Raw genomic sequence first — 26,528 nt, 5'->3', positions numbered from 1 at the left:
GTTTTTGGAGTTAAACGTCAGGTTGTAACCTATTTCTGGCGTTTAACTCCAACTTGCAACCTGTTTCTGGCGTTCAACGCCAGAATGCAACATGGAACTGGTGTTAAAGGCCAGTTTACGTCGTTTATCTTCGAGTAAAGTATAGACTATTATATATTGCTGGAAAGCCCTGGATGTCTACTTTCCAACCCAATTGAGAGCTCGCCAATTGGACTTTTGTAGCTATAAAAAATCTATTCCGAGTGCAAGGAGGTCAGAATCCAACAGCATCAGCAGTCCGTTTTCAGCCAAAATCAGATTTTTGCTCAGCTCCCTCAATTTCAGCCAGAAAATACCTGATATCACAAAAAAACACACAAACTCATACTAAAGTCCAGAAATATGGATTTTGCCTAAAAACTAATAAAAATATACTAAAAACTAACTAGAACACACTAAAATCTATATGAAATTATCCCCCAAAAAGCGTATAAAATATCCGCTCATCACAACACCAAACTTAAACTGTGATAAATAAAATAGGATAAAAAGAAATTAAGAAGCAATAATATCTCAGAGTTTCAAGTGAAGCTCAGATTCTAATTAGATGAGCGGGGCTAGTAGCTTTTTGCTTCCAAACAGTTTTGGCATCTCACTTTATCCTTTGAAATTCAGAATGATTGGTATCCATAGGAACTCAGAATTCAGATAGTATTATTGATTCTCCTAGTTTAGTATGTTGATTCTTAAACACAGCTACTTTATGAGTCTTGGTCGTGGCCCTAAGCACTTTGTTTTCCAGTATTACCACCGGATACATAAATGCCACAGACACATAACTGGGTGAACCTTTTCAGATTGTGACTTATCACCAATTAGAGGTGTCCAGAGTTCTTAAGCACACTCTTTTGCCTTGGATCATGACTTTAACCACTCAGTCTCAAGTTTTTCACTTGGACCTACATGCCACAAGTACATGGTTAGGGACAGCTCGATTTAGCCGCTTAGGCCTGGATTTACTTCCTTGGGCCCTCCTATCCATTGATGCTCAAAGCCTTGGATCCTTTTCACCCTTGCCTTTTGGTTTAAAGGGCTATTGGCTTTTTCTACCTCTTTTGCTTCTTTTTTTTTTGCTGCTTTTTTTTTTGCTTCAAGAATCAATTTCATGATTTTTCAAATCAGCAATAATATTTCTCTTGTTCATCATTCTTTCAGTAGCCAACAATTTTAAAATTCATAAATTTTAATATAAAAAATATGCACTGTTCAAGCATTCATTCAGAAGACAAAAAGTATTGCCACCACATATAGATAATTAGAATTTTCCTTATTAAGAACTCGAAAAATATTGCTTCTTTATTCTAAAAATCTACTATTTTATTCATGTTTGATGATGATGAGAAAAATAAATTATAACTTAATTGGAAATAAAATTAAAATAGATATAATAATTACTACTACTCATATATAACTTCTAAGGTAAATTCCTATAAGAACAACTATCATAGAGTTAAGACTAATAGTAGGACTCAACAACCTTTATTTTGGGAAGTGGATGTTCCTCTAGTCTGTGGGGTGCTTGGTCCTTCAAGAGATAGTTTTTGACGCTTCAGTTCCTTCAAGTCACGCTTTTACTCTTCTTGTTCCCTAAGCAGTTTGCAAAGCATGCTATTTTGATTATTCTGTTTTTCCTTTATTTGGTCCATAGCTTCTTGCAACTTGGTAACAGATGCTTCAAGATGCTCCCAGTATTCAATTTGAGGGATCTCCGGGAGGAATTCCTGTGCTCTCCTCTTGATGGGGTCGTCCTGCACTTGTTGTCTTTCCATTGATATTTTGGTGATTGGTCGCTCAACTAAGATATACTCAGTTACTCCCATCTTTACCCCAGCATCTTTACATAGCATAGAGATTAAGCTTGGATAAGCCAATTTGGCATCTTTGGAGTTCTTGTTTGCAATTATGTAAAGTTCACACAAAATCAGCTGATGAACTTCCACTTCTCTTCCCAACATAATGCAATGGATCATCACTGCTCTTTTAATGGTGACTTCAGAACGGTTGCTAGTGGGCAGTATAGAACGCCCAATAAAGTCCAGCCAGCCTCTGGCGACTGGTTTGGGATATTCTCTCTTGAGTTGATGTAGGACGCCCTTGGTGCTGGTTGTCCACTTGGTTCCAGGGAGGCATATGTCCTATAGAATCTTGTCCAACCCTTTATTTGTTCTCATCATTCTCCTATTAAAAGAGTCTGAGTCATCTTTCAGCTGAGGTAGCTTAAAGATCTCCCTAATTTTGTCACGGTGGATGTGAACAATCTTTCCTCTAACCAAGGTCCGATAGTCATAGAGGGCAATTCCAGATATTCTCTGCCTGTCTGTTTGCCATAGATTAGCGTAGAATTTCTGAACCATGTTTCTTCCCACCTTTGTTTCAGGATTAGCTAGGACTTCCCAGTTCCTGTTTCGAATTTGCTCTTGGATCTCCGAATATTCGTCTTCTTTCAGATCGAATTTAACTTCCGGGATCACTAACCTTAGACCCATTATTTTGTAGTAATGGTCTGAATGTTCTTTGGTTAAGAACTTCCCTTGATTCCAAAGTGGTTTTGGAATATTCTCTCTTGCCTCTTGGAGTGGTTTGTTTTCCTTTAGAGGCCATGATCTTAGTGGGTATGGCATAGTGATCACAGATAAACACACCAAACTTAGAGGTTTGCTTGTTCTCAAGCAAAGGAAAGGAAAGGAGAGGGATAGAAGGAGAGCTAATTTTTGAATTGTGGAGGAGAGAAGAGAGACCGAACGTGGATTTAAAGGGTAGGGGGTGGGTTTTCAAAAATTTTGAAAAAGATAAGATAGAAGATATGATTTGTGAAAGATAAGTATGATAGGAAAAAGATTTAATTTAAAATTGAAAAGTTATGAAAGATATTTGAAAAAGATAAATCTGAATTTTTATTTAAAAAAAAAGATTTGAGATGAATTTGAAAAGATAATTGATTTTTGAAAAAATTTGAAAAGAAGTTGGAGGGGATTTGAAAAGGATTTTTGTTTTTGAATTAAGAAAGATACATTTGATATCTTTGAAAAATTAGGATTAAAATTTTTGGAATTGAAAGATGAGAGTTTGTAACATGTTTATGCATGAAATCATGAATTGAAACATGAAAAATGGAAAAAATTTTAGTTGAAAATGAATTCACCTCCTCCCCACAATCCTGGCGTTAAACGCCCAAACACTGCATGTTTTGGGTGTTTAACGCCCATTTGTAGCTTCTCCAGGGCGTTTAATGCCCAACTGTTGCTTCTGGCTGGCGTTAAATGCCAGGAACTCCGTTGTCACTGGGCGTTTTTCTGAACGCCCAGGACGTTGTAAATCTGGCGTTAAACGCCCAGAAGATGCTTCTTTCTGGCGTTTAACACCCAGAAGATGCTTCTTTCTGGCGTTTAACGCCAAGATGGCTATCTCTACTGGCGTTGAACGCCCAGTAGATGCTTCTTTTGGGCATTCAACGCCCAAAACAGCTCTTACTGGCTTTTTTGCACCATTGAGTCTCTTTTTGCTGTTTTATTCTCTGAATCCTTCTGTAACTCTGTGAACTCATGCAATTGCCATTTTACCTTGAAGAAAATTAATATGAACCTATAAAAATCAATTAATAGAAAAATAAGCTTTGTTAATGGCTGGGTTGTCTCCCAGCAAGCGCTTCTTTATTGTCTTTAGCTGGACTATTACTGAGCCTTAATCAAGTCTCTTGTCTCTCAACAAATTTTCCTGCAGCAAGTATACCGAATTATCGTCAAGTAAAACTCACTATAGAGTGAGGTCGAATCCCACAAGGATTGATTGGTCAAGCAACTTTAGTTAGAAGAATATGCTAGTTGAGCTAAACAGAATTTAGATTGAGGTGCAGAAATTTAAATGACTAGAAAGTAAATAGCAGAAATTAAAGTGCAGCATCTTAAATGGGGAATTGGGGTAATGCTCATAAAAGTAAATGCCAGAAATTAAAGAGAATGGGTAAGATCAGAAATGGGGTGATCATTGGGTTTAGGAGATGTTGCAATTCTCCGGATTAAGTTCAATCTCATCTCTTCCTCAATCAATGCATTCATTGATCTCCTTGGCAATCTTAAGTGATTGAATCCCAATTCCTTGGTAATCCAATCTCTCAAATCTTGATCAATAGCCAATTCTTTGGTAAATTGCTCATGAGAAGAGATGAAGTATGGTCACTGATTATACCACATACATTTCCCAATTCAAGTATTGGTAGGATTATAGTCACATATCCATCCCAACCCAAATTGGTCCAGCATGAGAAAGCAATTCTAGCATGATCTCTTCATTCCTCTTCCAAGGTTCCGAAGATATCCAATTATGGAGAGTTTCTTTTCTAAGATAACTAACCAATTGAATTAAGATTGAAAGCTTTCTAGTAAAATCAAGAGAAAAGATAGAAGAAGAAGAATGAAAACTAATATTGATCCATCAAATTACAGCAGAGCTCCCTAACCCAATGAAAGAGGTTTAGTTGTTCATAGCTCTAGGAATCAAAAATGGCAGAAAAGAAGAATCCATGCTAGAAGTACAGAAAAGTAAATATGCAGAGAGTAGTTCTCCAAGGTGCCAAAAGTCACTATCTAGTTCAAAACTACTCCTATATATACTACTCTTCATGATCTTCTAGTGAGTTCTTCAAGTCTTGGATGTGGGCTTTAGACCTTGAGTTGAAGCAATTCTCATCTTTAGTGGGCCCAGCTTGCAGAGAAATATGAATTAGGCTTGGGCATTTAGTGAGATTAATCGTGGAATACATTTCTGGGTGGGAGAGCGTTAGTGGCATTCACCTTTTCCACTAACGTTCCACCCTTATATGCCCACGTTATTCTCAAGGTTAGAAGTCTTAACGTGACTTCTAACGTTCCTTCTCAATTCTTGGCCAACGTTAATGGGACTCACTTTTCCCATTAACGTTGGCTTGTGCCCCTTTTCACAAACGTTAATGGGAATCACTTTTCCCATTAACGTTGCTTGCCTTTCGCCCCCTACGTTAGGTCTTACGTTAGCTTAGCTAACGTAGCTCTTAACGTGGGCACCTATCACCTTCGAGAGCGTTAGTGACACTCACCTTTGTCACTAACGCTCTAATTGCCTTAATCCCCTACGTTATAACCCACGTTAACTAAGTTAACGTTGCTCTTAACATAGTAATGAAGCCATCTTCCAACGTTAGTGACAAAAGTGAGTGTCACTAACGTTGGTTCTTTGAACCCCACTCCACGTTAACTTTCACGTTAACAATATTAATGTGAGAGTTAACGTAGGCAATGAAAATGATCCAACGTTAGTGACAAAAGTGAGTGTCACTAACGTTGGCATTGTTGATCCTTGTCCACGTTAGAGTTCACGTTAACTTAGTTAACGTGACTCTTAACGTGGGGCATTACCTAGTTTCCCAACGTTAGTGGTGTTCACTTTTACCACTAACGTTGAGGAGAAACGTTATTGGAGTTCACGTTTCTCATTAACGTGGAGTCCTCTTTTCCTTCTACGTTAAGTACCACGTTAACTTAGTTAATGTGGCTCTTAACGTAGGCTATGAATGGCTTCGCAGGCGTTATTGGTGATCACTTTTCTCATTAACGTTGCAAGCTATTTGCCATCCCACGTTAGTAGTCACGTTAACTAAGTTAACATGAATGCTAACGTGATTCTTTCATGCTTCATTTGTCCTGAAATCAAGCAATTAAAGTGCATCAAAGCTCTAGCCAAACTCATGAGATTATGCATCATTAGATTATCATGCAATTCTGGCAAAAATCTCATGAAATCATGCAAAATTCACAATAGTTGCTTAAATGAAGGTGTAAGTGTATTTTCACCCAAAACTTGCCTTGTTTACTAGGAAAATGCATGAAACTACCCTAAAATAGTAAGGAAAAGGTAAGTGAAACTGACCTAAATGCCCTGGCATCACAACACCAAACTTAAAGCTTACTTGTCCCTAAGCAAGTACTGAAGCATAAGAAAAATGAAATGAAAGAACAAGAAGATAAGAGGGAAACAGCATTCATGGTTCATGGAGTTACATGCATAGCAACTTAGGTTCTTTCCTTTTAGGTTTCAAGCCTTTATCAAATCCCTAGTCACTCTCTTGATTGCATCCCTTGAGGCTTCTTTCTTATTGATCCTTCTTTTTTTTTTCTTTTCAAAGTTTATTTTTCTTTTTGCTAAGTGCTTTGTAAGAGGGCGACTTTTTATGATAAGTTTTCAGCCAACGCTCCCAAACCAGTTGGTTTTAAGGTGCTAGGTGTTAAGACACCCCTAAGGACTTACTCCCTCAAGTCTCTTTCCCTCATACATACACACCACAGGCACATGGTTTGTTATTCTTTCTTTCTTGAGACCTTGGTGTCCAGCACCTCTTTGGGTTACTAAGTGCTTTGTAACAAGGGTTACTCTTGATAGTGGACTTTCAGCTAATAATCCCGGATTAGTTAATCCAAGTTACCAAGTGATAAGGCACCCCTAAGAGCTTATCCATCCAAGTATATCCCTTGTACATAAACACCACAGACACATGCCTCAGTTTCAAAACCCTTGGTGCCTAGCATTGTTCCTTTTTGTGTTCCTTTTCTTATTTTCACTTGTATTACTCTTTTTCTTTTCTTGTTGGGATCTTATTATTTAGCTAGCCTCAAGGAATGTGTCTCAAACTTATGACTTAGGATGGATAGTTGCTTTCTTTCCTTTCTTGGTGAACCAACTTAGCTTACTAATCATCCTACCACAAACACTTAGAATGCACTTCACAAAATGATTCCATTCTTGTTCTTTCCATAACATTTTCTTTTTGATTAACTTAAAGAGACAAGCATACAAGTAGGCAAGATGACAGTGAGCATTCAAGACATTAGGCTCAATAACATAGACCTAAGCAATGAAACTTAAATGCATAATTGAAAATCCTAAGCTACCATGGAAGCATGTTCTATTTCATACATGATTTTCCTTATTTAAAGCTTTGAAAAAGAAGGTAAACTAAGAAGGAACTTCACCACCTTTCACTTGCCGGTCTGCTCATTCTCTTCTGCTCCCTTGCCATTTTTAAATTCGCTTTGTCCACTTGTGCTTCCTCTCATCCGATTTGCCCTAGCTAATTTCCAATCCTCTAGTGCCTTCCTTACCGATTCATGACTTTGTTCAACCCTTTTGCGCTCCACTCGTGCTAATTCATCCTTTACATCCTCATATTTTGTGATTCCTGGATGCAAATTAGGCAATTGTCCGACTAGATATCCAAGCCTGGCTTGGGTATTCACATGGTATCCAGTCTCACTCATGTAGACTCCTTCCGAGAATGTTCTAAGTTCATCAAGAAGATCTGCTTGTTCTCTTTGTTTCCTATGCATCTCATGAATGTGGACTCCTTGATGTGCTTGGATGTTGATTAGCCTTTGGATGGCTTCTTGTTGTTCATCATGTTTCTGATTCAAATTGTGTAAGGATTCACTCCATTGTCTTCCTTGCTCCAATTGCTGATCCATCAGTTGTTTTTGCCATGCCCCTTATTGATTCATCCATCTGGAAAGTGACTCTTCATGGTGATCCCTTGATTGTATTTGGAGCTCCCTTTGCGCCTCTTGGTTTTCCATGCATTGCCTAGATAAAGCATCAATAGCCTCTTGCAGTTGGTGCATGCTTAAGGTGGCTGGGGGTTGCTCTTGTGGAGGTTGTTCTTCTTCAGTTTGAAGTGCTGGCCTCTTTCGTCTTTTCCGTAGAGGTAGTGGAGCCGTAGCTGCATGCATCCGACGATAAGTGATTGGAAGACCAACCGTTACCCACACGGGGTTCGCATCCTCGAATATCACCCTGGCCAGTCTGCAAAGAAGAAAAATTGTGCTGGGATAACCCAACTTTCCTCCCGAATCACTCTTCTCAACAAACTTCCGAATGCCTTGGGCTATGATTTCATGAACCTTGATCTCTCCTCCTTTCATTATACATTGTAACATCGTTGCTCTCTTGAGATTTACCTCTGAGTTGTTTCCTGCTGGGAGGATGGATCTCCTTACAATTTCGAACCAACCTTTAGCCTCTGGGAGGAGATCTCCTCTTTTTATAAATTTGGGTTTTCTCTTGCGACCTCTTTCCCAATCGGCTCCTGGCACACATATATCTTGTATAATCTGGTCATAATTGGGAGGTTTGTCCATTCTTGAGTGATAGCTCTCCTCTTCAAAAGAGATGCTTCTTAACTTCAGCACTCTCATGATAGTCATAGGACTAAAATCCACTATGACCCCTCTCACAAAACTTGTGTATGAGTCATCCGCCTTGTCTTGCCTAACTGCATTTGCATAGAACTCTCTTACTAGAGTTGCATTGAGGAGCTCCCAGCGAATTTGCTCCACCTTCTCTATGATCTTCGGACACTCGTTTTTTGATACTTGAAAGCCCAGTTCATAAATTATTTCTTTATCAGCCATCCACCCATATTGAAGTGCATGATGAAATGTTCTAAACCGCACTTCATCAAAAGGAGGATGTTCTATGGGTCCCTTCCCTTTTAGTCTCTTAGAGCTTGACGATGCCATGTAAGATAGTTGCTATGTTGGTTATTCTCAAGATGGCTATGAGGGTGTATGTGAAGCTTTGGTGAGGAGTGATGTGTATAGTGTGTGTAGAACCGAAAGGAGAGAGTGGGAATGGTGAGTATAAGTGTGCATGGAGAGGTTGTGTGAAGAGGTTTAAATAGGAAAATGGCAATTGATTGAAGGGTGTGGATTGATGATGGTGTTTGATAGTGGATGGTTGGGGTTTTAGGATTGAAGGAGCACAAGGATCAGCTCCTTTATGGGGTCTTGATTTGGTCTCCAAAGCCATCCATTCCCAATGTTGCATGGCAACACTTCCAAGGACATTCCCTATGAGGACAAGTGTGAGATTCCCTTGGTGTAGTGGCCGAACCTCTTATCCTATCAAGTACCATCAATGTCCTTTTTGATTCCCTATATATGACAAAGAGAGAATGTGAAGATTAGTTGTACAATTGGTGGGAAAATTCAAAAGGTGAACTAACGAAGCAAAAATCTCTCTCCTTTCTTTTTTTTTTTTAAAGAAGCAACTCAACTCCTTGTTAAGCTTCTGAAGCATGCACGTCAGCACACCAAACTTGTTTGTGATCCTATGGTACAACAAGTTTGGGACATAAATCTTTCTTATAAAGTGTGTTCAAACCTCAATTGATGTGTTTGAACACCAAACTTATCATGTACTATACGTTGCATGTGGAGGAACTTTAAATTAGTTGTCAAAGTTGGATTGAAATTCCATGGAAATTGTTTTGTTGCTCTTGTTAGAAATTTAAGAAAGAGGGAGTTATAGAACATGGGTTGCCTCCCATGAAGCGCTTCTTTAGCGTCACTAGCTTGACGTTTGGTTCTTTGTCAAGGTGGTTGATAGTGCTTGAAGTCCTCTCCTCTTGCAGTGAATGTATATCCGTTAGCTTTGTTGACGAGCTCCAGATGCTCTAAGGATAAGATTTTATTGATAGTATACACAGGAGGTAACTGAGATGGAATAGTGGGTAGGTGAGGTGGTATAGATGGAAAGTATGTAGAAATAACTTCATCACCTGGTGAGAAATTGTCTGTAAGAATTTTCTTATTTCTCCATCCCTTTGGAATTCTTTTCCTTGTTTCCATTGATGTTTTCTTGTTTTCTATGGATTCTTTCTCTAGGGGATTCTTGTTATTGATCTTGTATGACTCTGGTGGGTCTGGTTTCTCTTGGATCACCTTTGAACATGGTTCTTCCTGACTATATGGCTTCTCAACCAATGGGGCTTCCAATTGTGTTGTTTGTGCTTCCTCGTTTGGTTCTTCTATCATCTTATTGTCTTTGTGATCTGTTCCTTGTGAGAGGTTGTAAGCATTGAAAGTGAGCTGCTCATCATGTATTCTCAGCACTAACTCTCCTCGTTCTACATCTATGAGTGCTCTAGTTGTGGCTAGAAAGGGTCTTCCTAGAATGATGGGGTAAATATGATTCTCATCCATTTCCAAAACAACAAAATCTGTGGGAAGATAGTAGCTCCCAACCTTCACCAGCACATTTTCAACTACTCCTACTGCTTGTTTTTGGGTTTTGTCCGCCAGTCTGATAATTACATCAGTAGGAGTTAGTTCATTGATTTGGAGCTTCTTCATGGGAGAGAGAGGCATTAAGTTGATGCTTGCTCCCAAGTCACAAAATCCTTTGTCAATCATTGTTTCTCCTATGGCACAAGGAATGTGGAAGCTTCCTGGATCCTCCTTCTTTGTGGGTGGTCCTGGTTGAATGAGAGCACTACAATCTCTGTTCATCTTGATTGTTTGTCCACCCTTCAATGGACTTTTTCTGGCTAGTAGCTCCTTTATATACTTGATGTAGAAGGGCATCTGTTGGAGGGCTTTAATGAAGGGTATATTTACATCTAAAGATGCAAACATATCAAGAAACCTTGAGTACATTCTTCCTGCTACACCACCTTTAAGCTTGTGGGGAAAGGGTGCATATGGGTTCAATGCTTCCTTTTTCTTTAACTCTTCCTTGGATGTGAGTGGAGTTGCACAGCTTCCTTCCTCTTGACTTTCCTGTTGGTTATTTTGGAGGTGTTCTACTCCATTCATACTTCCCTCATCACTTGTGGTTATCATTTTGCATTCTTTCCATCTCACTTTCTTTGGTTATCCTCTTGGATTCTTCTCTGTATCACTGGGGAATCCATCAGTGGGTTTGGGAATTTGTTGAGATAGATAGCCTACTTAGGACTCCAATCTCTTGATGTTTTCTCCTTGATTCTTGAGGTTGGCTCGCACTTCTTCCTTAAACACCTTGTTGTCTTGGACTTCTCTGCACGTGTTTTCAAGTAGAGCCTCAATCTTTGAAAGCCTATCATCTGTGGATGATGGTGGGTTGAGATTAGGTGGTTGAGAAGGTTGGTTAGATAGATGTTGGTAATATCTCTGTGAGGTGTTTTGATTAGTGGCATTGTTGTTGGAGTTGAAGTTGGAACGTCTCGGATCTTGTCCTTGGTCTTGTTGGTTTCCCCATCCAAGGTTGGGGTGATTTCTCCATCCAGAGTTGTATGTTTTAGAGTATGGATCATGGACTTGTCTAGGTGAATTTCCCACATAGTTGGCTTGCTCCCAGTCACCTTCTTCTCCTATGTTTACTCCTTCATGAGTTGGTGATGAGGTGATGGCTGCTGCAACTTGGTTCTCTTCCACCTTCTTGGTAAGATCTGCTAGCTGCCTGGTGATCATCTTATTTTGGGCTAACAGTGCATCCATGTGGTTCATCTCCATTACTCCTCTAGTGTTACTTCTTTCAAAGACATAGAAGTAGTCATTCTCAGCAACTGTTTCAATGACATCTATGGCTTCTTCAACAGTTTTCTTCTTGTTTAAAGAACCTCCTGATGAATGATCTACAGCCTTCTTTGACTCATAGGAAAGACCTTCATAGAAGATGTGAAGTTGAACCCACTCATTAAACATCTCTGGTGGGCATCTCCGTGTCAAGTCTTTGAATCTCTCCCATGCTTCATAAAGTGTCTCACCATCTTGTTGCTTGAAACTCTGCACCTCAGTTCTTAGCCTATTAATCTTTTGAGGAGGATAAAATATTGGTAAAAACTTGTTCACTACCTCCTCCCAATCTGTCAGGCTTTCTTTTGGGAAGGATTTAAGCCACTTTGTTGCCTTATCCCTGAGTGAAAAGGGGAACAAGAGCAACCTATAGACATCTGGCTGGACTTCATTTGTCTTCACTGTGTCACAAATCCTCAAGAAGGTGGTCAAGTGTTGGTTAGGGTCTTCTTGAGCACCTCCTTCAAATGAGCAATTATTTTGCACCAAAGTGATGAGTTGCGGTTTTAGCTCGAAATTGTTGGCATGAATGGTGGGTTTCTGAATGCTGCTTCCACAGTTTCCTGGATTAGGATTGATATAGGATCCTAAGACCCTCCTTTCATGTCCAACCCGGTTTGCATGGCCTTCTCTGGCATGATTATGAGCTTCTTCTTCATGATTGTTCTCCAAATTCTCTTCCATGTTGGGTTCAAAATACTCTTCCTCTTCCTCAGCACCAACAATTCTTTTTCCCCTTTTTTCCCTTTTTCGTCTCCAAAGGGTTCTCTCAGGTTCTGAATCAAAGGATATTGAGATTCCTTCTCTTCTCCCTGTCATACAACAAATAGAATACACAACAGGAGATATAGCGAAGACAATTTTTGTTAGAATGATTGTTAGTGTGAGTGATGCAATTTATCAAACAGTTAGTGGGTTAGTGAGCTGAATTATGATAAACTAAGAAAAGAGAACATAAAATAGAGAGGGTATAGGGTGTGAGGAAGAAATTAAAAACAAATTAAGGTAAATTACTGAATATAGAAAAGAATAACGAGAAAAAAATGCTCAATCTAGTGATCTTCTAGCATAATCATTGTTGATTCAAAATCAATCCCCGGCAACGGCGCCATAAACTTGATGCATGGAAACTTGTCTCTCAATAAATTTTCCTTCGGCAAGTATACCGAATTATCGTCAAGTAAAACTCACTATAGAGTGAGGTCGAATCCCACAAGGATTGATTGGTCAAGCAACTTTAGTTAGAAGAATATGCTAGTTGAGCTAAACAGAATTTAGATTAAGGTGCAGAAATTTAAATGACTAGAAAGTAAATAGCAGAAATTAAAGTGCAGAATCTTAAATGAGGAATTGGGGTAATGCTCATAAAAGTAAATGGCAGAAATTAAAGAGAATGGGTAAGATCAGAAATGGGGAGATCATTGGGTTTAGGAGATGTTGTAATTCTCCGGATCAAGTTCATTCTCATCTCTTCCACAATAGTAAAAGGTCCTATTTGTAGGCGTGGCCGAATGGCCAGCCTCCCAATGATCTAAGAACTAGACGTCCAAAGATGATCCTAAGATCTAAGGTGATCAAAAGATTTAAAAATGATCCAAAGATGAAAATACAATAGTAAAAGGTCCTATTTGTAGAGAACTAGTAGCCTAGGGTTTACAGAAATGAGTAAATGACATAAAAATCCACTTCCGGGCCCACTTGGTGTGTGCTTGGGCTGAGCATTGAAGCTTTCATGTGTATAGACTTCTCTTGGAGTTCAACGCCAGCTTTTATGCCAGTTTGGGCGTTTAACTCCCATTCTTGTGCCAGTTCCGGCGTTTAACGCCGGGCAGTTTTGAGCTGATTTGGAACGCCGGTTTGGGCCATTAAATCTCGGGCAAAGTATCAACTATTATATATTGCTGGAAAGCTCAGGATGTCTACTTTCCAACGCAGTTGAGAGCGCGCCAATTAGGCTTCTCTAGCTCCAGAAAATCTACTTCGATTGCAGGGAGGTCAGAATCCAACAGCATCTGCAGTCCTTTTCAGCCTCTGAATCAGATTTTTGCTCAGGTCCCTCAATTTCAGCCAGAAAATACCTGAAATCACAGAAAAACACACAAACTCATAGTAAAGTCCAGAAAAGTAAATTTTAACTAAAAACTAATAAAAATGTAATAAAAACTAACTAAAACATACTAAAAACATGCTAAAAACAATGCCAAAAAGCGTATAAATTATCCGCTCATCACAACACCAAACTTAAATTGTTGCTTGTCCCCAAGCAACTGAAAATCAAATAACATAAAAGGAAGAGAATATGCAATGAATTCCAAAAACATCTATGAAGATCAGTATTAATTAGATGAGCGGGGCTTTTAGCTTTTTGCCTCTGAACAGTTTTGGCATCTCACTCTATCCTTTGAAATTCAGAATGATTGGCTTCTATAGGAACTCAGAATCCAGATAGTGTTATTAATTCTCCTAGTTAAGTATGATGATTCTTGAACACAGCTACTTTATGAGTCTTGGCCGTGGCCCAAAGCACTCTGTCTTTCAGTATTACCACCGGATACATACATGCCACAGACACATAATTGGGTGAACCTTTTCAGATTGTGACTCAACTTTGCTAGAGTCCCCAATTAGAGGTGTCCAGGGTTCTTAAGCACACTCTTTTTGCCTTGGATCACAACTTTATTAATTTTTTTCTTTTTCTTTTTTTTTCTTTTTTTTTTGTTTTTAGTTTTTCTCTCTCTTTTTTTTTTGTATTCACTGCTTTTTTTTGCTTCAAGAATCATTTTTATGATTTTTTAGATCCTCAGTAACATGTCTCCTTTTTCATCATTCTTTCAAGAGCCAACCATTCATGAACAACAAATTCAAAAGACATATGCACTGTTTAAGCATATATTCAGAAATCAAAGGCATTGCCACCACATCAAAATAATTAATCTGTTATAGAATTCAAAATTCATGCAATTCTTCTCTTTTTCAATTAAGAACATTTTTCATTTAAGAAAGGTGATGGATTCATAGGACATTCATAAATTTAAGGCATAGACACTAAGACACTAATGATCATAAGACACAAACATAGATAAACATAAGCATGAAAATTTGAAAAACAGGAAAAAATAAAAAACAAGGAAATTAAAGAACGGGTCCACCTTAGTGATGGCGGCTTGTTCTTCCTCTTGAAGATCTTATGGAGTGCTTGAGCTCCTTGATGAGCGGATAATTTGTATACTTTTTGGCATTGTTTTTAGTATGTTTTTGATATCTTTTAGTTAGATTTTAGTACATTTTTATTAGTTTTTATTTAAAATTCACTTTTCTGGACTTTACTATGAGTTTGTGTGTTTTTCTGTGATTTCAGGTATTTTCTGGCTGAAATTGAGGGACCTGAGCAAAAATCTGATTCAGAGACCAAAAAGGACTGCAGATGCTGTTGGATTCTGACCTCCCTGCACTCGAAGTGGATTTTCTGGAGCTACAGAAGCCCAATTGGCGCGCTCTCAACGGCGTTGGAAAGTAGACATCCAGGGCTTTCCAGCAATATATAATAGTCCATACTTTGTCCAAGATTTGATGGCCCAAACCCGCAAAGCAATCCGGCCTCAGGAATTCCAGCGTTAAACGCCGGAACAGGAATAAAGTTGGAGTTAAACGCCCAAACTGGCATGGGAGCTGGCGTTTAACTCCAGAAAAGTTCTCTACACGAATTTCCTTGATTGCTCAGCCCAAGCACACACCAAGTGGGCCCGGAAGTGGATTTTTATGTCATTTACTCATCTTTGTACACCTAGGCTACTAGTTATCTATAAGTAGGACCTTTTACTATTGTATTTGTATCGAGACTTTGGTAGCTATCTTTGTTTTATGCTATCTTAGATCTTTGGGAGGCTGGCCATTCGGCCATGCCTAGACCCTGTTCTTATGTATTTTCAACGGTGGAGTTTCTACACACCATAGATTAAGGGTGTGGAGCTCTGCTGTACCTCGAGTATTAATGCAATTACTATTGTTCTTCCATTCAATTCCGCTTGTTCTTTTACCAAGATATCACTTGTTCTTCAACATGATGATGGTGATGATTGACGCCCATCACCACTCTCACCTATGAACAAGGTGATTGACAACCATTCTTGTTCTACAAGCATTCGAGGCTTAGTGAATATCTCTTGGATTCTTCGGAGTCTTCGTGGTATAGGCAGGACCTGATGGCAGCATTCAAGAGAATCCGGAAGGTCTAACCTTGTCTGTGGTGTTCTGAGTAGGATTCAATGACTGAATGACTGTGACGTGCTTCAAACCCTGAGGGCGGGGGCGTTAGTGATAACGCAAAAGAATCACTGGATTCTATTCCGCGCCTGATTGAGAACCGACAGATGAATTCCGCTATGCCGTGACAGGACATATGCAATCGCTTTCACTGAGAGGATGGGAGGTAGCTGCTGACAACAGTGAGACCCTATACGAGCTTGCCATGGAAGGGAGTAAGAAAGGATTGGATGAAGGCTGTAGGAAAGCAGAGAGACGGAAGGGAAGGCATCTTCATACACTTGTCTGAAGCTCATACACCAATGATATACATAAGTATCACTATCTTTATCTTCTATGTTATTTTCGTTCATCACCATATATATCTGAGTTTGCCTGACTAAGATTTACAAGATGACCATAGCTTGCTTCATTACTAACAATCTCCGTGGGATCGACCCTTACTCACGTAAGGTTTTATTACTTGGACGACCCAGTGCACTTGCTGGTTAGTTGTGCGAAGTTGTGTAATGCCATGGTATTAAGCGCACCAAGTTTTTGGAGCCATTACCAGGGATTATGAGAGTTGTGAAAAAGTATAGTTCACAATTTCGCCGACCAAGTTTTTGGCGCCGTTGCCGGGGATTGTTCATGTTTTGAGCAAGCTTTTGGTAACATCAGAGCCAAGATCCGGCAACAACATCAAATTTTTGGTGTTATTGCCCGGGATTGTTTAGGCTGGACAACTGACGGTTCATCTTGTTGCTTAGATTAGGTATTTTTTTTCGAAATTCTTGAAGGTGAATTCTAGAGTTTCATGATGATTTGTTGAAATCTGGCTGGCTGAGAAGCCATGTCTAATCTGATTGGACCGAGGTTTCAACTTATCACCACAAGAGCTTGTTGATTTCGTATCAATCTTGCTGTTGGAGCAGTGATTTGCTAAGGCTTGGCTGACCTTGGTCATGTCTAGTGTTTTGGACCGAAGCTTTCTTTGAAAGCTTGGCTGGCTGTGAAGCCATGTCTAATTCCTGGACCGGAGCCTTAGACTAGCATTGCACTGATTCCTGGAATTCTCATTAAGAATTTTGATACTTTTTTTTCACTTAATTTTCGAAAAATACAAAAAAATTTGCAAAACCATAAAATCCCAAAAATATTTCTTGTTTGAGTCTAGAGTCTCATCTTAAGTTTAGTGTCAAATGCATGTTTTTGTTTTTCGAATCCATGCATATATTTCTTTGTTTTGATCTTTGAATTCTATTGACTTGAAGTATTTTGTGTGTCTCATATGCATTTTCATGTTGTTAGTGTCAGTAGTACACAAACTGCTAAGTTTGGTGTCTTGCATGCATTGTTAATTGATTCCTTTTGCATTTTGATTATCAAAAAAATCCAAAAATATTTTTAATTTGTGTCCTTTCAAGTCAATGATACAAAGAATTGAAGATTCAAAACATGCTGCAGAGGAATTATACAGAAAAAGCTGAGCATTCAAAAATGCCCAGTGAAGAAGGCAGACTGGCGTTTAAACGCCAGCCAGGGTACCTGGTTGGGCGTTTAACGCCCAAAAAGGGTGCATTTTGGGCGTTAAACGCCAGAATGTATACCATTCTGGGCGTTTAACGCCAGGATGGTGCTAGGGGGAAGATTTTGTTTTCAAATCAATTTTTTTCAAATTTTTCAAAATCAAATCTTTTTCAAATCAAATCTTTTCAATCAAATGTTTTCAAAATCAATTTCTTTCCTTTTTAAAAGATACTTACTAACAATTAATGATTTGATTGAACATCACAAGATTGTTACCTTTTCTGTTGAGAAAGGTTTGAATGTTTCAAATCATATCTTTTCTTGTTAGGCAAGTCATTCATTTTTAAAATCATATCTTTTCAAATGGTTTTCAAATCATATCTTTTAAAAATGTTTTCAAATCATATCTTCTCAATCACATTTTTTTTAAACTCATAACTTTTCAATTAAATCTTTTTAACCACATCTTTTTCAAAACAGTTTTCAATCAAATCTTTTTAATTTCTAATTTCAAAATCTTTTTCAAAAATCACTTGGTTTCTTTTCCACTTTGATTTTCGAAAATCAATTGATGTTTTTCAAAAATGTTTTCAAAGTATTTTAATTAATTTTCGAAAATCTTCTTCCCTCCTTCCCACATCCTTCTATTTATGGAGTGCCACTCCTTCTCAATGCACAATTCGAACCTTATCTAACTAAAGTTCGAATTTATCTTCTCCTTCTTCTTTCTATTTCTCTTTTCCTCTGACACTTAAAGGAATCTCTATACTGTGACATAGAGGATTCCACATTTTCTTGTTCCCTTCTCTTTCATATGAGCAGGAGCAAGGACAAAGGCATTCTTGTTGAAGCTGATCCTGAACCCGAAAGGACTTTGAAGAGAAAGCTAAGAGAAGCCAAAGCACAACTCTCTTTAGAGGACCTGACCGAATTCTTCAAGGAAGAAAACATGGCAGCAGAAAACAACAACAATGCAAACAATGCAAGGGAGGTGCTGGGTGACTTTACTGCACCTACTCCTGATTTTTATGGGAGAAGCATCTCTATCCCTGCCATTGGAGCAAACAACTTTGAGCTTAAGCCTCAATTAGTTTCTCTAATGCAACAGAATTGCAAGTTCCATGGACTTCCAATGGAAGATCCTCATCAGTTTTTAGCTGAATTCTTGCAATCTGTGACACAGTCAAGACTAATGGGGTTAACCCTGAAGTCTATAGACTGATGCTATTCCCTTTTGCTGTAAGAGACAGAGCTAGAATATGGTTGGACTCTCAACCTAAAGAAAGCCTGGACTCATGGGAAAAGCTAGTCAATGCCTTCTTGGCAAAATTCTTTCCACCACAAAGATGGAGTAAGCTTAGAGTGGAAGTCCAAACCTTTAGACAAAAGGATGGAGAATCCCTCTATGAAGCTTGGGAAAGATACAAACAATTAATCAGAAAATGTCCTTCTGACATGCTTTCTGAATGGAGCATCATAGGTATTTTCTATGATGGTCTCTCTGAACTATCTAAGATGTCCTTGGATAGCTCTGCAGGAGGATCTCTTCATCTGAAGAAGACGCCTGCAGAAGCTCAAGAGCTGATTGAAATGGTTGCAAATAACCAATTCATGTACACTTCTGAAAGGAATCCTGTGAACAATGGGACTAATCAGAAGAAAGGAGTTCTTGAGATTGATGCTCTGAATGCCATACTGGCTCAGAATAAGATATTGACTCACAAGTCAATTTGATTTCTCAAAGTCTGTCTGGAATGCAAAATGCACCAAACAGTACTAAGGATGCTTCATCTAAGGAAGAAGCTTATGATCCTGAGAACCCTTCCATGGAAGAGGTGAATTACCTAGGAGAACCCTATGGAAACACCTATAATTCTTCATGGAGAAATCACCCAAATCTCTCATGGAAGAATCAAGAGAGACCTCAACAAGGTTTCAATAACAATAATGGTGGAAGAAACAGGTTTAGCAATGGCAAGCCTTTTCCATCATCTTCTCAGCAACAGACAGAGAGTTCTAAGCAGAATACTTCTGACTTAGCAACAATGGTCTCTGATCTAATAAAGACCACTCAAAGTTTCATGAATGAAACAAGGTCCTCCATCAGAAATTTGGAAGGACAAGTGGGTCAGCTGAGCAAGAAAGTTACTGAACTCCCTCCTAGCACTCTCCCAAGTAATACAGAAGAAATCCAAAAGGAGAGTGCAAAGCCATAGACATGGCCGAATTCTGGGAGGAAGGAGAGGCAGTGAACGCCACTGAGGAAGACCTCAATGGGCGTGCACTGGCCTCCAGTGAGTTCCCCAATGAGGAACCATGGGAATCTGAGGCTCAAATGAGACCATAGAGATTCCATTGGACTTACTTCTGCCATTCATGAGCTCTGATGAGTATTCTTCCTCTGAAGAGGATGAGTATGTTACTGAAGAGCAAGTTGCTAAATACCTTGGAGCAATCATGAAACTAAATGACAAGTTATTTGGAAATGAGACTTGGGAGGATGAACCTCCCTTGCTCACCAAAGAACTGGATGACTTGTCTAGGCAGAAACTACCTCAAAAGAGGCAGGATCCTGGGAAGTTTTCTATACCTTGTACCATAGGCACCATGACCTTCAAGAAGGCCTTGTGTGACTTAGGGTCAAGTGTAAACCTCATGCCCCTCTCTGTAATGGAGAAATTAGGGATCCTTGAGGTGCAAGCTGCAAGAATCTCATTAGAGATGGCAGACAATTCAAGAAAACAAGCTCATGGACTTATAGAGAATGTTTTGGTGAAGATTGAAGACCATTACATTCCTACTGATTTCATAGTCCTAGAGACTGGGAAGTGCATGGATGAATCCATCATCCTTGGCAGACCATTCCTAGCCACAGCAAAGGCTGTGATTGATGTTGATAGAGGAGAGTTGATCATTCAAGTGAATGAAGAATCCATGGTGTTTAAGGCCCAAGGATATCCCTCTATCATCATGGAGAGGAAGCATGAAGAGCTTCTCTCAAAACAGAGCCAAACAGAGCCCCCACAGTCAAACTCTAAGTTTGGTGTTGGGAGGCCACAACCAAACTCTAAGTTTGGTGTTGAAACCCCACATTCAAACTCTAAGTTTGGTGTTGGGAGGTTTCAACACGGTTCTGAGTGTTTCTGAGGCTCCATGGGAGTCCTCTGTCAAGCTAATGACACTAAAGAAGCGCTTGTTGGGAGGCAACCCAATGTTTTATAATTAATTATTTTCTTTTGTTATTTTATCTTTTTTTGTAGGTTGATGATCATAAGAAGTCACAAAAACAATGAAAAAAGCAAAAACAAAATGAAAAACAGGAAGAAAAACAGCACACCCTGGAGGAAGATGCTGCTGGCGTTCAAACGCCAGTCAGCCTAGCAGTTGGGCGTTTAACGCCCAGTCTGGCACCTTTCTGGGCGTTTAACGCCAGAAAAGGGCACCAGACTGGCGTTAAACGCCAGTAAAGGGCAACAACCTGGCGTTAAACGCCAGGAATGGGCACCAGCCCGGCGTTTAACGCCAGAAATGGCTCAAAACGTGATTTTGAGCAACTTTTGGTGCAGGGATGACTTTTCCTTGACACTACAGGATCTGTGGACCCCACAGGACCCTACCATCACTCTCTCTCTTCTTCCCCATTCACCAATCACCTCAACACCTCTTCCCCAAAAACCCTTCACCTATCAAATCCCATCTTTCTCTTCACCACTCACATCCATCCTTCATAAAACCCCACCAACCTCACCCTTCAAATTCAAACCACTTTCCCTCCCAAACCCACCCTCAAATGGCCGAACCTTTACCCCCCTCTCTCCTATAAATACCCTTCTTCAACCCTTCATTTTCACACAACCTAAAGACCACTTCTTCCCCCTTTGGCCGAACACACTACCCTCCCCCTCTTCCTCATTTCTTCTTCTTCTACTCCTTTCTTTCTTCTTTGCTCGAGGACGAGCAAACATTTTAAGTTTGGTGTGGTAAAAGCGTTGCTTTTTCGTTTTTCCATAACCATTATGGCACCAAAGGCCGGAGAAACCTCTAAAAAGAGGAAAGGGAAAGCAAAAGCTTCCACCTCCGAGTCATGGGAGATGGATAGATTCCTCTCAAGGGTGCATCAAGACCACTTCTATGAAGTTGTGGCCTTGAAGAAGGTGATCCCCGAAGTCCCCTTTTTACTCAAAAAGGGTGAATATCCGGAGATCCGCCATGAGATCCAAAGAAGAGGTTGGGAAGTTCTCACCAACCCCATTCAACAAGTTGGAATCTTGATGGTTCAAGAGTTCTATGCCAATGCATGGATCACAAAGAACCATGACCAAAGTGTGAACCCGAATCCAAAGAATTATCTTACTATGGTTCGGGGGAAATACTTGGATTTTAGTCCGGAGAGTGTGAGGGTGGCGTTCAACTTGCCTATGATGCAAGGAGATGAGCATCCTTTCACTAGAAGGGTCAACTTTGATCAAAGGTTGGACCAAGTCCTCACAGTCATATGTGAAGAGGGCGCACAATGGAAGCAAGATTCAAGAGGAAAGCCGGTCCAATTGAGAAGGCATGACCTCAAACCCGTGGCTAGAGGATGGTTAGAGTTCATACAACGCTCAATCATTCCCACTAGCAACCGGTCCGAAGTTACCATAGACCGGGCCATCATGATCCATAGCATCATGATTGGAGAAGAAATAGAAGTTCATGAGGTTATAGCCCAAGAACTCTATAAGGTGGCGGACAAGACCTCCACTTTGGCAAGATTAGCCTTTCCTCACCTCATTTGTCACCTCTGTTATTCAGTTGGAGTTGACATAGAAGGAGATATCCCCATTGATGAGGACAAGCCCATCACCAAGAAAAGGATGGAATACACAAGAGACCCCTCTCATCAAGAAATCCCTGAGATTCCTCAAGGGATGAACTTTCCTCCACAAAACTATTGGGAGCAACTAAACACCTCCCTAGGAGAATTAAGTTCCAACATGGGACAACTAAGGGTGGAGCATCAAGAACACTCCATTCTCCTCCATGAAATTAGAGAAGATCAAAGAATCATGAGGGAGGAGCAACAAAGACAAGGAAGAGACATTGAGGAGCTCAAGCACTCCATAGGACCTTCAAAAGCAAGGAAGAGCCGCCATCACTAAGGTGGACCCATTCCTTGATTTCCTTGTTCTTTATTCCCTTGTTTTTCGAAATTTTTAGTGCTTTATGTTATCCATGCTTGTGTCTTATGATCATTAGTGTCTTAGTGTCTATGCCTTAAAGTTATGAATGTCCTATGAATCCATCCCCTTTCTTGAATAAAAATGTGCTTAATTGAAAAAGGAAGAATTGCATGAATTTTGAATTTTATAATAGTTTAATTATTTTGATGTGGTGGCAATATTTTTGTTCTCTGAATGTATGTGTAAACAGTGATATGTATCTTGAATTTGTGGTTCATGAATGTTGGCTCTTGAAAGAATGATGAAAAAGGAGACATGTTACTGAGGATCTGAAAAATCAATAAAATGATTCTTGAAGCAAGAAAAAGCTATTCAAAAAAAAAAAAAAAAAAAAAAAAAAAGAGAAAAAAACCGAAAAAAAAAAAAAAAAATCGAAAAAAAAAAAAAAGAAAGAAAAGAAAGAAAAAGAAAAGAAATAAAGTTGTGATCCAAGGCAAATAAGAGTGTGCTTAAGAACCCTGGACACCTCTAATTGGGGACTTTAGCAAAGCTGAGTCACAATCTGAAAAGGTTCACCCAATTATGTGTCTGTGGCATGTATGTATCCGGTGGTAATACTGGAAGACAGAGTGCTTTGGGCCACAGCCAAGACTCAATAAATAGCTATGTTCAAGAATCATCATACTTTACTAGGAGAATCATTAACACTATCTGGACTCTGAGTTCCTAAAGAAGCCAACCATTCTGAATTTCAAGGGATAGATTGAGATGCCAAAACTGTTCAGAGACAGAAGGTTAAAAGCCCCGCTCATCTAATTAATACTGATCTTCACAGATGTTTTTGGAATTCATTGCATATTCTCTTCTTTTGATCTTATTTGATTTTCAGTTGCTTGAGGACAAGCAACAGTTTAAGTTTGGTGTTGTGATGAGCGGATAATTTGTATACTTTTGGCATTGTTTTTAGTATGTTTTTGATATCTTTTAGTTAGATTTTAGTACATTTTATTAGTTTTTATTTAAAATTCACTTTTCTGGACTTTACTATGAGTTTGTGTGTTTTTCTGTGATTTCAGGTATTTCTGGCTGAAATTGAGGGACCTGAGCAAAAATCTGATTCAGAGACCAAAAAGGACTGCAGATGCTGTGGATTCTGACCTCCCTGCACTCGAAGTGGATTTTCTGGAGCTACAGAAGCCCAATTGGCGCGCTCTCAACGGCGTTGGAAAGTAGACATCCAGGGCTTTCCAGCAATATAATAGTCCATACTTTGTCCAAGATTTGATGGCCCAAACCCGCAAAGCAATCCGGCCTCAGGAATTCCAGCGTTAAACGCCGGAACAGGAATAAAAGTTGGAGTTAAACGCCCAAACTGGCATGGGAGCTGGCGTTTAACTCCAGAAAAGTTCTCTACACGAATTTCCTTGATTGCTCAGCCCAAGCACACACCAAGTGGGCCCGGAAGTGGATTTTTATGTCATTTACTCATCTTTGTACACCTAGGCTACTAGTTATCTATAAGTAGGACCTTTTACTATTGTATTTGTATCGAGACTTTGGTAGCTATCTTTGTTTTATGCTATCTTAGATCTTTGGGAGGCTGGCCATTCGGCCATGCCTAGACCCTGTTCTTATGTATTTTCAACGGTGGAGTTTCTACACACCATAGATTAAGGGTGTGGAGCTCTGCTGTACCTCGAGTATTAATGCAATTACTATTGTTCTTCCATTCAATTCCGCTTGTTCTTTTACCAAGATATCACTTGTTCTTCAACATGATGATGGTGATGATTGACGCCCATCACCACTCTCACCTATGAACAAGGTGATTGACAACCATTCTTGTTCTACAAGCATTCGAGGCTTAGTGAATATCTCTTGGATTCTTCGGAGTCTTCGTGGTATAGGCAGGACCTGATGGCAGCATTCAAGAGAATCCGGAAGGTCTAACCTTGTCTGTGGTGTTCTGAGTAGGATTCAATGACTGAATGACTGTGACGTGCTTCAAACCCTGAGGGCGGGGGCGTTAGTGATAACGCAAAAGAATCACTGGATTCTATTCCGCGCCTGATTGAGAACCGACAGATGAATTCCGCTATGCCGTGACAGGACATATGCAATCGCTTTCACTGAGAGGATGGGAGGTAGCTGCTGACAACAGTGAGACCCTATACGAGCTTGCCATGGAAGGGAGTAAGAAAGGATTGGATGAAGGCTGTAGGAAAGCAGAGAGACGGAAGGGAAGGCATCTTCATACACTTGTCTGAAGCTCATACACCAATGATATACATAAGTATCACTATCTTTATCTTCTATGTTATTTTCGTTCATCACCATATATATCTGAGTTTGCCTGACTAAGATTTACAAGATGACCATAGCTTGCTTCATTACTAACAATCTCCGTGGGATCGACCCTTACTCACGTAAGGTTTTATTACTTGGACGACCCAGTGCACTTGCTGGTTAGTTGTGCGAAGTTGTGTAATGCCATGGTATTAAGCGCACCAAGTTTTTGGAGCCATTACCAGGGATTATGAGAGTTGTGAAAAAGTATAGTTCACAATTTCGCCGACCACTCCTCAATGTCTCTTCCTTGCCTTTGTTGCTCCTCTCTCATGATTCTTGATCTTCTCTAATTTCATGGAGGAGGATGGAATGTTCTTGGTGCTCCACCCTTAGTTGTCCTATGTTGGAACTCAACTCTCCTAGGGAGGTATTGATTTGCTCCCAATAATTTTGTGGAGAAAAGTGCATCCCTTGAGGTATCTCAAGAATTTCATGATGAGGAGTTTCCTCATGCTCATGTCCATGAGTGGGATCCCCTGTTTGCATTGAGCTCCTTCCACACAGATATTCATGAGGACTTGGTCCAACCTTTGATTAAAGTTGACATTTTTTTGAGTTTGAAAAGGGACCTCGGGGATCACCTTCTTCTTGGCCACAACTTCATAGAAGTGGTCTTGATGCACCCTTGAGATGAATCTCTCCATCTTCCATGACTCGGAGGTGGAGGCTTTTGCCTTCCCTTTCCTCTTTCTAGAGGTTTCTCTGGCCTTGGATGCCATAAATGGTTATGGAAAAACAAAAATCAATGCCTTTACCACACCAAACTTAAAAGGTTTGCTCGTCCTCGAGCAAAAGAAGAAAGAAGAGAGTAGAAGAAGAAGAAATAGAGGAGATGGAGATGGCTTTATGGTTCGGCCAAAGGTGGAGAAGTAGTGTTTAGGTTGTGTGAAAATAAAGGAGTAAAGATGGGTTTATATAGGGGTGGAGAGAGGGGTAGGGCTCGGTTATGAATGGGTGGGTTTGGGAGGAAAAGTGATTTGAATTTGAATGGTGAGGTACGTGGGGTTTTATGAAGGATGGATATGAGTGGTGAAGACAAAGATGGGGTTTGATAGGTGAGGGGTTTTTGGGAAAGAGTGGTTGAGGTGATTGGTGAATGGGTGAAGAAGAAGAGAGAGGGTGGTGGGGTAGGTGGGGATCCTGTGGGGTCCACAGATCTTGAGGTGTCAAGGAAAATTCATCCCTGCACCAAATGGCGAACAAAAATGCTCTTTATGCCAATTCTGGCGTTAAACGCCCGGCTGGTGCCCATTTCTGGCGTTTAACGCCAACTTCTTGCCCTTTCCTGGCGTTTAACACCAGTCTGGTGCCCCTTTCTGGCGTTAAATGCCCAGAATGGTGCCAGACTGGGCGTTAAACACCCATTTGCTGCCCTTACTGGCGTTTAAACGCCAGCAAGGTTTTCTTCCAGGGTGTGCTATTTTTCTTTCTATTTTTCATTCTGTTTTTGCTTTTTCAATTGATTTTTGTGACTTCCCATGATCATCAACCTATAGAAAACATAAAATAACAAAGGAAAATAGATAAATATAACATTGGGTTGCCTCCCAACAAGCGCTTCTTTAATGTCAGTAGCTTGACAGTGGGCTCTCATGGAGCCTTACAGATACTCAAAGCAATGTTGGAACCTCCCAACACCAAACTTAGAGTTTGAATGTGGGGGTTCAACACCAAACTTAGAAGTTGGTTGTGGCCCCCCAACACCAAACTTAGAGTTTGAATGTGGGGGCTCTGTTTGACTCTGTTTTGAAAGAAGCTTTTCATGCTTCCTATCCATGGTAACAGATGGATATCCTTGAGCCTTAAACACAAGGGATTCTTCATTCACTTGAATGATCAATTCTTCTCT

At 39.9% G+C, this 26,528-nt stretch overlaps 2 non-coding genes across 2 annotated transcripts; one reads left to right on the top strand and one right to left on the bottom strand.

Moving 5' to 3' along the window:
• Positions 1–11,519: 11,519 nt before the first annotated feature.
• LOC130977334 (small nucleolar RNA R71) lies at positions 11,520–11,627 on the top strand. Its single transcript, XR_009085030.1, has one exon. It is a non-coding gene; the product is annotated as a small nucleolar RNA R71 (small nucleolar RNA).
• A 6,894-nt stretch (positions 11,628–18,521) lies between these two features.
• On the bottom strand, positions 18,522–18,629 carry LOC130978611 (small nucleolar RNA R71). Its single transcript, XR_009086233.1, has one exon. It is a non-coding gene; the product is annotated as a small nucleolar RNA R71 (small nucleolar RNA).
• Positions 18,630–26,528: the final 7,899 nt, after the last annotated feature.

The sequence above is a fragment of the Arachis stenosperma genome, chromosome 4 (assembly GCF_014773155.1).
Source record: "Arachis stenosperma cultivar V10309 chromosome 4, arast.V10309.gnm1.PFL2, whole genome shotgun sequence".
Lineage (NCBI taxonomy): Eukaryota > Viridiplantae > Streptophyta > Magnoliopsida > Fabales > Fabaceae > Arachis > Arachis stenosperma.
The sequence above is the reverse complement of the archived record's forward strand: the minus strand, read 5'-3'. Positions and strand labels throughout refer to the sequence as shown.